Source organism: Phoenix dactylifera, unplaced genomic scaffold (assembly GCF_009389715.1).
Source record: "Phoenix dactylifera cultivar Barhee BC4 unplaced genomic scaffold, palm_55x_up_171113_PBpolish2nd_filt_p 001302F, whole genome shotgun sequence".
Lineage (NCBI taxonomy): Eukaryota > Viridiplantae > Streptophyta > Magnoliopsida > Arecales > Arecaceae > Phoenix > Phoenix dactylifera.
This window is the reverse complement of record NW_024068634.1, coordinates 21,714-36,062: the sequence shown is the minus strand read 5'-3', so window position 1 is coordinate 36,062 and position 14,349 is coordinate 21,714.

Sequence of the window (14,349 nt, the reverse complement as noted above, 5' to 3'; positions counted from 1 at the left end):
CCCATTTCGTGGATCACATCCCAGCCATCTTCGGAACCAACCCATCTTCTTCTCCGAATCCCCTGCATCCTCATCCCGTTCGGAATTAACTCCATCATCTCGGATAATCCATGCTTCGGAACAGAGCATCCTCTCACGTCCGCCATCCGCATGAATATAGCTCACACATCCTTATTCCATACTTCGGAACCAAGTATCAAGATCCCATCTCCCGTTTGCGTTCAGATATGCCTTGATTCTCTCCCCTGTTTCACGTACATCCCGTTCGTAATCCCACTTATCCTTCGCAGAGCCGAGACCCACGGACTCCTCCTGCGATGCAAACCAACCAATCTTCCCAGCGTCTGCAAGTCAAGCATCATCCTCCCAGATTTCCTCCCAGCCATTCCGCTCCTATCCACGGAATCACCGCGCCTTACAAGCGTCCACAACCTTCCTCCCATTCGGATTAACTCCATCGTCCACGGATCCCGCCCAGCATTCAACCATGTCCGTGATCATTTCTTCAGGATCCCCTTGATTGGGAACAGAGTCCCAGCGGTTTTCCGTGATCCATCCAAATCCCGCGCCCAAATTGAAGCTCCCCTGCTCCGCGTGTCCAAATGAGAGCCAGCACAGAATCCTCTCCACGCCCCCGTCGTCCTCCGCGTTGAAGCAGTGTCGGCTTCTTCCAATCCAGTTGCAGCCGCAACCATTCTGGGATACGATCAACTCCATCCTCCCAAGTCCAGCTACTGATCTATGGATCCAATTCAAAATCATCCGGATCACTCCGTTCAAGAAAATCCAGCCGGTGATGATTCTCTCCGCGTCTCGCCCATGTCCACGGAACAGAAGGCCGATCCTTCGCCTACATATCCTCACTCGAAAATCAGATCCTTCACGGGAAACAGGGGGGCTGGTGAAGCTATAAAAGGAGGAGACTTCTCTTCTTCGTGGATCATCTCTTCTCAGGTTGAGTTTCCACAGAAGTAAAAGGAGGGAGAGAATACTTTGGGTATTTTGGGAATAACTTTCCATAGAAAAAAATAATGAAGTGCTGAGAGGGAGTTTTCCATGGAAGTCACAGAAGGAAGGAGGGAGGAAGGGAAGAAGCCGATTGTGATGAAAGTTGAAGCACTCTCCACTGCTGCTATCACCCACGACACCATGGAAAACTGATCTCTTCACTAGGGTTGGATGCAGCCCTAACAAAGGACTAAGGATTTTGTATTTTTGATTTCTATTCTTGAAATTGTATAAACTTTATTTTGTTCTTAATGAATATTTTATTCTATCTCATATTTAATTTCTATGATTTTAAGTATGATGTTTATACAACTGTTCTTTATGATTACTAAGTTAATAAAAGATCACCCATGCTTAGGGAAGATGCAGTGTCCTGCCACATTAGTTTAGGGTAGACATTTTATGCCAACCAAAGATGGATGTTCCTAAATTACTTTTGTGAAACTTAATTTGAATGCTTATTAGGCTTGTAGCTAATTTGCATGTTAATTCAAGAATAAATTAAAATACAATTAATCCTTGTTGCTTTGTTAGTGGTGAATTTCTTTCCCTAGGTTCTCCCAACTAATATCATTTTAATTGCATTTCCTATTAAATTATTTAGTTCAATAGTCTTCACAAACTTTCTTTTTAAATATTTTTAAGAAAATAACTGTACCCCAATTCCTGTGGACCGATACCCATAATTACTATCCTACAAGGTACGTGCTATTGCATGGTCTTTAAAGTTGACTATCAGTTAATCTTTCATTGTCTTCTAAGAGCAATTCATTGTTTTTCTGAATTATATCATAGCTTTCAGCAAGAGATAGATTTTTATGATTTAGCTTTTTATTCCTTAAACTAAGTTTCTTATATTCTAAGTATAGTTCAGAAAAAGCATCATAAAATTCATCAAATGTAAAATCAGATTGAGTTTCGGCATGTACTTCATCTTTGAATGAGAAATCACTTTGAGTTCTAGTACATACCTCATCTTCATGTCCCACAAAGCAAAGATTTTCAATTTCAGTTTGCTGTTCTTCTTCTTCAGAGCTAGTTTTAGATTCACTAAAAATGTTAGTGCATTCATATTTAACTTCAAACATATTTCAGATTTTCTTAGCAGTTATGCTGAAAGATATGCTATTAAGTTCACTATCATCTAATGCATAATATAGAATATTTATGACTTTTGTATTTTGCCGAGCCATTTTCTTATCATGATTAGTATTTGTGTGTGGACCATTGACTATGATACTCCATAAATCATAGTCATGTGCTTGAATGAAAATGCGCATGCGTGCTTTCTAATGTGTGTAGTTTATGCCATTAAATAGTGGAGATCTATCAATTAATTGTCCCTCTTCTAGAAAACTATCTATTTGAGTTGTCATGATCTTTGGCTCTTGATCGTGAGATCAATAATTAACCTTTGAGCACCTACTCTGATACCATTTGTTGCCCAAGGTGACAATCCAAGAGAGAGGGTGAATTGGGTTTTCTAATTAAAATTTAATCGGATCAATTCTTTCTTGAATACTTAAGATACAATTGATCTAAAATTAACTTATAGTTGTATGGTCAATTTTAATCTATGTGAATGGTATGAATGCAGTGGAAGCTAAACAAGCTCTAAACAATCACATATAAATTGATAAAAAATAAAGCTAGAGCTATTATACAATCAAGTATGAATATAAGGCATTAAGCACAAGAGATAAGGCATTACAAATATAAAGATGTATAGTGGTTTGGTGCACCCCAGCACCTACATCTACTCTCCAAGACCTTTTGGAAATTTCACTATAATCCCTCATATTACAGCCGGTTGTTTTACAAGCTCACAACCTAACTTATTGTTTTCACAAGATCACAATGAACTCGATCGGTTTTCCTAGGCTCACCGACTAAAACCAAACCGATTGTTTTTCCGGGCTTATAATCTAACCCAGTTGGTTTTTTCTGGATTACCAACTACAACCTACAACGTTGGTTTTCACTGGCTCACCAACAATCCTTAACCCCTTGATTCAATCCCTTGATTGAATCAAGTTACAAGATGTCAGAATAGAAGTTTAAAACAAATACAAGCTTCTCAAATAAGCAGATATAACAATATAAACAAATAGAGTAAAGAGAAGAAGCCCTCAAATAAGGTTTGCAGATTAAAGAGCTCAACTTCTCATTTACTTGACCCTCTTCTGATTTTGCACGAGCTAGAAGATCACTGAGGCAGCACACAGTTGGAGAGAAAGCTTTGGGATTCACTCAGTTGCTTTTCTTCTCTCTCTTTTGCTTTGAATGACCCTTTTGTGCTTTTGGGAGCTTTCTCTTAAAATCTCTTTGAAATTTCTTTCCTACGTGTTCTCTCCCTCTTCTCCTCTTGCTCTCTCCTTAATTTTATAGCTTTGGATGGCGTGGGAACAAAGATCTAGCCGTTAGAGACAAAAATAGAGCCGTTGGAGTTGAGAAAAAACTAGCCGTTATGCATCCTAGTCGTAATGGAGTTGTCTCGCCCGTCAGGAGTCGACTCGGCTCAAGTGGGAGACGTCTCGCATGATTTTGGAGTCGGCTCTGGCTCGGAATCCCTCTGACAGATTATCGGGCGATTCTCGTTGGAGTCGGCTCGCATGGTTCGGGAGTCGTCTCGCATCTTCGTCCTCTGAAAATAAGTTTTCTGTCTTTGTCTGAGAGAGACGTCTCATACTAGTGAAGAGGCGACTTGCGCTTCGTCCGCGGGATAGGAGACGACTCGCACTTGACTCGAGTCGACTCGCGCTTTGCGACTGGAAATACCTCTTTCTATCTTTTTGGGAGAGTTGACTCGCACTTGGTGGAGACGGCTCGAAGGTGTGCCAATATTCAATGCTTGTGCCGGAGTCGACTCGAACTTCCTGAGAGTCGACTCGAAAACTGTTCTTTTGAATTTTTTTTTGAATTTGCTCCTCCAACTTGAATCCTTTGAACTTGAATCTTGGGCCAATAAAATGTGGCTTTCTTCCAACTTTTCTTGAGAGCTTTTGAGGCCTTCTTGTATTTTTCCAACTCGCTATATTTCTTGCAAAACAAATTATCTTTCTTCTTGCAACACAAATATTAGTAATTATACTTCAAAATTTTGTGATCATCAAAATCAATCTTTGGGTCAGCATAGTGCGTGCCATATGTATCATGGTCGACTCCAAACCTCTTTGGGGTCGACTCAACCTACAATTTTATGTATCTTAAGGTTAGACTAATTCATAGGATCAATAGAACACTTTTCAAATAATTATGAGTGTATGACACAATAGAGCTTCATACCCTTAATAATAAAATTACAGTTTTGCCCTTAAGAGTATACTTTACTTGAAACTTTGCCGAAATAGATTTTAAAAGCTCTCTATCATTTTCTACTACATATTTTATCTCGTTGTTAATCATTGTGAGTCGTCTTAATCTCATTCTTTCAATGTATTGTGAGTGTATCGAGGGTGTGGTATTCATTAGTGATGTATCAACTTAAACTGTATTATTAATTTGATATTTTCTCAATTGTTGTATTAATCATCGAAATAACATTATCATCCTCACACTCGGCCTCAATGCTAGTGGTATCTAGAGCAATCATTTCACATTCCATGGTGCTCCTAGCCACTACAGTTTGTTTGGAAGACTTTATGATACAACAGCACCTCCTAAAAGAAAAATAAAACTAGTGGTGGATTTGGTGTCAATTGTATCACTATAGCCTTACAGAATAACAAGATAAAGCACAATAGCGTAATCCCAGAGATATAGTACTTTTAAGGTACCGAAGAATTCTTTCTAGAACAGTCTAATGATCATTATTAGGGTTGTGAGTGTTGGGAACCCAGTGGTCGCATGCATATATTTTTAAAAATTTTACAGCGGAAGCATGAATTAAACTATTTAATTTCTATGCATGCTAGAAATTATATCTCTACAACAAAAATAGATCCAGGACTTTAAACATTTATCCTAAACAAGTAGGCATGATTCTATGTCTAACATGTAGTCATGCAGAATTTCAGCAACCTAGTTGATTTCCAATCTTAATTTTTAATGAGATCAGATCTCAAACCTTTTTGATTTGGGAACTTTGATGATGCCTTGATCACCCTGTATAGCCGCACATGCGTCAGGCCTCTACGGATAGTCCACGCAAAGTTCTAGGAAGATTCACAACTGCAGGAGTGCTAGCTCGAGCAGACGTGCTGCAGTGGCTGAACTTTTCTCCCTCAAAGCACTCAACTTTTGATTTTTCTTCGAGAGGATGAAGGATGGAGATGAAGGAGAAGAAGGAGGAGAGAAGGTAGCTGGTGGTCAAAATTTTTTAAGAATTTAGAACCCTTTCTAAAGACCATATTTTTTAAACCCTAGGCGTGGGGGTCTTTTTATAGCCAAAAGACCCCCCACGCCTCACACCTCTTTTGGCCAACAAATTTTGCTGATAAAATTTCCAAAAAATTCTAGTGAATCGGCAGATAAGAGATGAACAAATTCTCTTTAATCTTGTGCCAAGAATCCCTAAAAATTAGGGGTTTATTGCTCCCCAAACTTCAGCTGCATGCCACCCTGCTTGATGCGCCATGCAGTCCCTGCAAATTAGGGATTTGATTCCTATCTTTTTAGGAAGATTTGAGGCGCCATATTTTTCTGAAAAATAGCCCCACGCCTCCTCTTTCCTCCCTCCAAAAATTGGTCAAAAATAAAGAGGATAGACATCATTGCTTTTAGGGATAAGGATGAGATGTCTTTCTTCTCCAAGAAAGAAAGCTAGGATCCTAAATTTTAGGAATTCTTCTCCATAATAAATTCTGATTATTTGGACTCTTAATCCTCATCAAATAAGGACTCTTAATTGACTTGAATCAAGCCCAACCCAATTGGATCAAGTCCGATCAATTAGGTTATGCCCAATCGGCTCGGGTCGAACCCGACCGAATTAGGTCAAACCCTAATTTAGCCCAAATTGAATCTAATTCAATTTGGCTTAATTAAAATCCAATAATTCAATCAAATTGAATTTATTAGTAATCCAATTACTAATTAACCCTCCAATAATTTAATAATTATTTTAATACAACTTTTGCTTAGGATAATTTGTCATTCGAACCTAAGCCGGTAGCACAAGAACAACTTCTTGTACTAATCGAAATGACCATCTAGCAATGGTACCCGACATCCGGATAGGCCGGATATATGCGAAGCAAATATTCTAGAATCCTGGACTATGGTTACTATAAAATTCATCCCTTTGACTTCTAATGCCAGGATGACTTAGAGCTCACTGTTAACCCTATAATTAGTACATTCATTACGTGATTAACTTTAGATATCCCGTGACTCCTCACTGGGATTACCCTGGCCAAGATCTTGCTAAATTAATCACAAGACATTATCTTCTATTTTCAGGAGGGGTCAATTCCATCTCGACTCGCAACTGACTACGTAAGTACTTGACTACACCCAGTGACCTTCCGTCACTGAATTAGAAATTCAGGTAGTCCGATACTAAAGTACAGTGAGTTGCTTGCTAGTCACAGGTTGCGGTCTCAGGTCAGAGGGCCAAACTTATACCCATATCCACTCGGAATATCTCTTGACAGTAGAGCGTTCTGGAATTGGTCACATTCAGTGAAATGTACTTCTACACTTCACCTGTGTGACATATCGGTGTCTCCACACTCCTTGGTTAAGAGGACAACCAACGTATATGTCACACAACGACCTAATCTCGATAATGCTGTCATCCTAGTAACAACATATCATTTGATCGCGAACAGTTTTAAGGACTTGAAGATAAATCATTCTTCATCATAAAATAAGTCCTAAGGACTTCATCATATAAGAGTTCATTTGAAGATGTACAATAAAATGATGAATAATGCCAAATAACACTTTATTAATTTGTTAATTTATTTACAAAATTCAATCATTAGCACACTGACGATTGACTCTTAGGATACAATTTCCAACAACTCCCACTTAGCCTAAAGTCAATCGGCATAGTATCTAATACCCATCTTCGACTTGTGTTCGTTGAACTCTTTGATGCCGAGGACTTTGGTAAATGGGTCAGCCAAATTTTCTTTTATGTCAATCTTCCGAAGATCAATATCACCTCGTTCGACGATCTCTCGAACCAAGTGGTAGCGATGTAGAATATGCTTGGTCCGCTGATGTGCTTTGGTTCTCTTGCTTGAGCTAGGCCCCAGTGTTGTCACAAAATACAAGCACTGGACCATCAATGGAGGGTGTCACTCCAAGCTCGGTGATGAACTTCCGCAACCATACAGCTTTCTTAGCGGCATCAGATGCTGCGATGTATTCTGCTTCACATGTAGAATCTGCCACTGTATGCTGCTTGAAACTCTTCTAGCAGATGGCCCCACCCTTAAGAGTAAAAATATATCCCAACATGCTCTTGCTATCATCTTGATCTGGCTAAAAACTTGAATCGGTATATCGCTCAAGTTTTAAGTCAAAATCATCGTAGACAAGCCACTGGTCTTTAGTATTTCTCAAATACTTAAGGATGATTTTTACAACCTTCCAGTGGTTTCTACCTGAATTAGATTGGTATCTGCTCACTACTCCTAGTGAGTATGCCACGTCTGGTATAGTACATATCATGGCATACATTATAGATCCCACTGCCAAAGCATATGGAATTCTATCCATACTCTATCTTTCTTGAGGGGTTGTCGGACAATCCTTCTTAGAGAGGTTAATTCCATGGCCCATCGAAAAATAGCCTTTCTTGAAATTAATCATACTGAACCTCTTCAGTATAGTATCAATGTATGTGGATTGGGATAATCCAAGCAATTTTCTAGATCTATCTCTATACATCTTTATCCCTAGGATGTAAGATACTTCTTCCAAATTCTTCATGGCAAATTGAGATGATAACCAAACCTTTATTCTTTGTAATGTAGGAATGTCATTCCCGATTAAAAGAATGTCATCCACATACAAAGCAAGAAATATAATAGCTGAACCATTAGCCCATTTATAAATGCAAGGTTTCTCTTCATTCTTAATGAAGCCATACGATTTGATCACCTTATCAAATCGTATGTTCCAACTCCATGAAACTTTCTTTAATCCATAAATGGATTTTTGAAGCTTGCACACCTTAGACTCATCTACAGATATAAAACCTTCAGGTTGCATCATATACACCTCCTCTTCTAAATTTTCATTTAGAAAAGCGATTTTTACATCCATTTGCTAGATTTCATAATCTAAATATGCTGCTAACGCAAGCACAATCCAAATGGACTTTAGCATTGCCATGGAAGAAAACGTCTCGTCATAGTCAATACCATAACGTTGACGATATCTCTTGGCAACCAAACGAGCTTTATAAGTCTCAACTTGACCATCTGCTCCCTGTTTTCTTTTGAAAATCCACTTACACCCTATGGGTTTAATCCCTTCGGATGGGTCAACTAATGTCCATACATCATTGACCTTCATGGATTCCATTTTGGATTGCATGGCTCCAAGCCATTTATCGGAGTCATACCTCTGCATTGCATCCATATAGGTGATCAGATCCTCATCGTTTTCATCAAGTTTGACAGAATCCCTATCCCAAACTAAAAAACCGTAGTATCTGTCCGGCTGACGTGGTACTCTATCTGATGGCCTTAATGGTGCATCTAAAATAGGTTCTGGATTTGATCTAATCAATTCAGACTTAACTAGTTCAGTGGATGGTGTCGGATCTTCTACATGTTGAACTTTCCTAAGCTCAACATTAGAGCTTCTACTTTCTTCCCGAAGAAATTTCTTCTCTAAGAATATAGCTCTATTGCTTACGAACAACTTTTGTTCTTTAGCAAGGTAGAAATAATACCCTTTAGTCTCTTTAGGGTAACCGATAAAGAAATATTTGTCAGACTTGGGTTCAAGTTTGTCTATTTTAAAACGTTTGACGTACGCCAGACATCCCCAAACCCTAAGGTGAGAGAGCATCGGCTTACATCCAGTCCACATCTCATGTGGTGTTTTATTTACAGACTTACTTGGAACCTTATTTAGAATGTAGCAGGCTGACTCAAGTGCATATCCTCAAAAAGATATGGGCAGACTAGCAAACCCCATCATGGATCGAACCATGTCTAATAGGGTTCAATTTCTCCCTTCTGATATACTGTTATACGGTGGTGTACCAGGAGGAGTCCGTTGGAAAAGAATCCCATTCTCTTCCATATATGTCAAAAACTCATTGGAAAGGTATTCACCCCCTCGATCTGATCGAAGAGTTTTAATATTCTTTCCAGTCTATTTTTCTACTTCATTATGATACAATTTAAACATTTCAAATGCTTCAGATTTATATCTCATTAAATAGACATAACCATACATCGAAAGATCATCTGTAAACGTAATAAAATATGAATACCCACCTCTAGCATCTGTGCTCATTGGTCCACATACATCAGAATGTACAAGGGTCAATAAGTCACTAGCTCGTTCACCTTTTTCAGTAAAAGATGATTTGGTCATCTTACCAAGAAGACATGACTCACAGGTTGTCAATGATTCACAATCATTAATATTGAGGATTCCCTCTTTTTTTAACCTGTTCATCCTGTTCTTGTTAATATGACCTAGCCTATGATGCCGAAGGTAGACATCCGTGACATTTTCTATTCTAGGGCGCTTACTTGACTTGTACATTACATTAACAGGCTGTGATAATATGTAAATCCCATTACTCCATTGTCCATGCATTACAGTAACACCATTCATAACGATATCACAGTAATTTTTTTTATTGAAATCTCATAACCGTTCATAGCCAAAAGGCCTACAGAAATTACATTCAATAGAAAAAAAGGACAAAAGTGACAGTCACTTAAGACTATTATTTGAGAATTGAATACAAATTTCAGAATCCCTAAAACTAGAACTGGAACTGATCTTCCATCTCCAACATTTAGGAACCTTTCGCTTTCTTCAAATCTCTCACAGACTTGTAGTCCCTGCAACGACTTACAAATATTAAAAGGACTTGATTTGCAAGGTGTTATCATATAAATACCTTGATTTGCAACTGATTGCATCTTTTTCTTTGGTTCACAAAGTATGCAATATCAAATCTGGTATAATTTTGCAAGAAACCCTAGAGAACTAATGATCTGAGCATACAAGCTTTGATTGACTGGATCACCTAAGTTCTTCTTTAGATGAAGAGATGGATTATAGGGAGTAGATACAGGATGACAATCAGAGTAGTGAAACTTTTTAAGAATCTTCTTCATATAGTGGCTTTGGAACAAAGTTATTCTATCTTCATTTCTTATGATTTTAGTATTTAGGATTAGGTCTGCTTCTCTTAAATCTTTAATGTCAAATTTTAGAGATAAAAATTGTTTTACTTGATTAATAATTTCTAAGTCTATTCCAAAAATTAGGATATCATCTACATATAGACATAAGATTATAGTTCTGTTATTCTTCTTTTTATAATATATACATTCATCTCTGTTATTAATTTTAAATTCATTAGTTAGGATTATTTCATCAAATTTAAGGTGTCATTGTTTGGGAGCTTGTTTTAAACCATAAAGAGATTTAATCAACCTACATACCTTTTTCTTTTGACCTGGGACAATGAAACCTTCAGGTTGGTCCATATAGATCTCTTCATGTAGGTCTCCATTCAAGAAAGCAGTTTTAACATCCATTTGATGTATAACCAGCTTATGAATGGAAGCCAAGGTAACAAGGATCCTAATGGTAGTGATTCTAGCTACAGGGGTATAAGCATCAAAGAAGTCAATTCCAGATTTTTGAGTAAAACCTTTGGCTACTAACTTAGCCTTGTATTTATCTATAGTTCCATCTAGCCTAAATTTCTTCTTAAAGATCCATTTACACACTATGGATTTACTTCCTAGGGGTAGGTCTGCCAATTTTTAAGTGTGGTTTTGAACTATGGATTGCATTTCATTATCTATTGCTTCTTTCTAGAAGGGGGCATCTAAAGATTTCATGGCATCCTCTAAAGAAGCAGGAGAGTCTTCTAATAGGAATGTGTAGTAGTCTTCTCCAAAGTTCTTTTCAACTCTAGTTTTTTTACTTCTTCTAGGTTCAGTTTCTTCTTCTTCTTTCTCTCTAAATCTAGTTCTGCTTGAGCTAGTCCCTAGGTTATTATTAATATTTATTTAATCATTTATCTTTGTTTTAAAGAAAAATATACTTTCAAAGTAGATTGCATCTCTTGCTTCCATTATGGCGCTGTTATTAATTTTATCTATTTGAGAGTTAAACACTAAAAATCTATTAGCATTACTCTCAATTACATATCCTATAAATATTGCATCTACTATTTTGGATCCAATTGTCTTTTTTTTATTTTCTAAAATTTTTACTTTAGCTAAGCACCCCATACTTTTAAGTATTTTAAGTTAGGTTTTCTATATTTCTAGATGTCATATGGAATTTTATCATTATGTTTGAATAGAATTCTGTTTAAGATATAAGATGCAGTTACTAGTGCCTCCCCCAAAGATTTTCTAGTGCACCTAAACTAATTAACATAGAGTTAACCATATCCATTAAGGTTCTACTCCATTAGATTGGGGTAAATAGGGAGCTGTCACTTCATGAATTATCCTATATTTTTCACAAAACTGGGTCAGCTCAAATGAGGTATATTCATCTCCTCTATCAGACCTTAATGTTTTAATCTTTTTATCTAGTTAGTTTTCAACCTCTGCTTTATAGACTTTGAATTTATTTAAGACCTCATTTTTAGCTTTGATAAGATAAAGGTGACAGTATCTAGAAGGTCATCTAAACTTCAGGTATGAAAAAAACAAATATGATAACAATCCCAGAGGAGTCAGCCCCATAGGTCACTATGTTAGCCTAGGTGCCAGAAGTGGCAGGACCCTTACTTCTAGGTTGATGAGGAGTAGGATTTTTTTCTAAGACGATGTTGTTCTTCAATTCTAATGGAATTTAGGACTTGAGTTAGAGACAAATTACCTTGGGTGTGGCTCAAAGTCTTGGCAAAGTCTAACTAGGTAAAGAAAAGTTTGTCTATGATATAGGCAACTTGGAAAGAATTATCTAGGTGGGTTTCATTTGATTGGAGTTGAAAAATCAGGGTTTCATATTCATGGATTTGATCATTTATAGGTTTGGAATCATCAAATTTAAACTTGCTAAAGTCAGAGGCCTTGAATCTCTTTACCCCGGTATCATCAAGTCCATATTTATTTTCTAGGATATCCCAGAGATCCTTGGCACTCTTGGCTATATAATTAATATCATAAAGCCTATCAGAAAGGGCTCCTAGGATTCTATGAAGACAATGGTAGTTGGTTTCTTCTGGAGTCCTAGTGGAGGAGGTAGAGGAAGTAGCAGCAGTTTGAGAAAAGAAAGGAGCAGGGTTTGGGTTGCGGCGAGTAGAAGGTCGTAAAGCAGATGGGTACCTATTACTGACTTCAGTAGTGCTTTTACCAATGGCTGAGATCAAGCCTAAGGTGGTGAGCTAGAACCGTATTTAATTTTGCCACCTCCTAAAGTTTTTACTATCAAACTTTTCAGATTTAGCACTAAGGTTTTTAGATATGTGGGAAGCCATTGATTTGTAGCTTAACACAGTTTTGACACATGTAAAAATGAGAAGGTTTATGTCAAATTATTGCACTGATATCTAATTTGAACTTTAAATGTTTAGTTGAAAAATCTAAAGAATAACGGCCAGATCAGCTCCAGATCGGTGGTGAAGCACTTGGCTCACTTAAATACCAATCCTTTTTAGGCACGTAGGACTTTTTGACAAGCTTTTCTTAGACACCATTATTCAATGGATAATTTTACTATATATCATTTAATTTCATCCTAAGTGCAATATTAAGCTAGCTCCTATGAATTAACCAATTTCTAAATTTCCATTTGAATAGAATCTGAAAATTACTCCGTGAGGAGTCCAAATGGAGGTTAATATAAACCTCTTAGAAGTTAGGCAATCTAATATTTTGCTTGAAAAATTAAGCACTAAAGTGAAGCTAGCAAAAATGTGTAATAACTAAAATATACTAAATCCTATGATTTGATACAAATATTAATTTTGAATATGATAATCAAATTCAATGGTTTTTAGAAATTGATTTGTGATATCATACCAAGATTGTGCATGCAAGATATGGCAGTTGTGATATCAAACCAAGATTGTGCATGCAAGATATGGCAGTTGTGATATCATACCAAGATTGTGCATGCAATATGTGGCAATTGTGATATCATACCAAGATTGTGCATGCAATATGTGGCAATATATATAATAAATGTTGCAATTTAAAATCTAATGCTAGTAGTACATAAACTTTTCTAGATTGTTAGCCTAAATGCACAAATGTAATTGATAAATCAATAATTGAATGTTTCTAATATTCATAAACAGTAAATAAGAAGAATTAACTAGCAAATTATTTACTAAAAAATAAAATAATAAAATGAAAAAATAAAAGATGATGGCTTGTGGATCGAAGTATGCTGACGCGCTGTCCCAGAAAAATTTATGCCCCCCACGCACGGGTTCGCTGGCACAGATTCTTAAAGATATGACGACCCAATACAAAACCACGTCTTCCCCATCAGTGCGACTCCAGGGAAGAAAGAAGAGCACGTTTACGCTTATAGATAGCTCAAAAGAAACTCAGAAAAATAATTGAAATTATGTGGAGAAGAGAATAAGAACAAGAGGGAGAAGAGGAATTTTCATTTTCTTGAAATGATCCCTAGAGCCCTTTATATAAGCTCAGGCACGTCAAAAGAAGCAGACTCTCCTCCTGCGGATTGATGACATGTCTTCTTATGCTTCTTTGATACTGTGGCCTGTTGCATCTTAGTCGCCCATGCTTTCTTTCTTCTTTGGGGACCATTTCATGCTTGCTCTTGCGCGTGGATGCATGACACTTGTTTTGGCCTGCTTTCTTTAGAGATTTTTTTATGTTTGCTCCCTTGCTTGCACGCGGATGCTTGACACTTGACCGTTGACCAGGTTAAAGCAGATGCAGGCCAAAAGAAGATAATATTTGTGCCGGAAAAGGTATTGTTTACTCTGTGCTTTAGAAGATACCGCACACCCTAGCAGCACCTGATTTCGGGTGGCTGTATTTTTTTCTCACTGTTGCACTGCTTCATCTTCTCATAACTTGTATTTACTCTACCTGTACATATCTAAAACTCTCTCTCTCACTCTCTTTTTGCGAGTTTCTCTCTTTTTCAATAAACAGGGGATAGCAGCCTGCTACCTCTTATTTCCATCACAAGATGCAGGGGCATGCGATTCTTCTCTGTCTTATTTTTCTAATGACAAAGAAA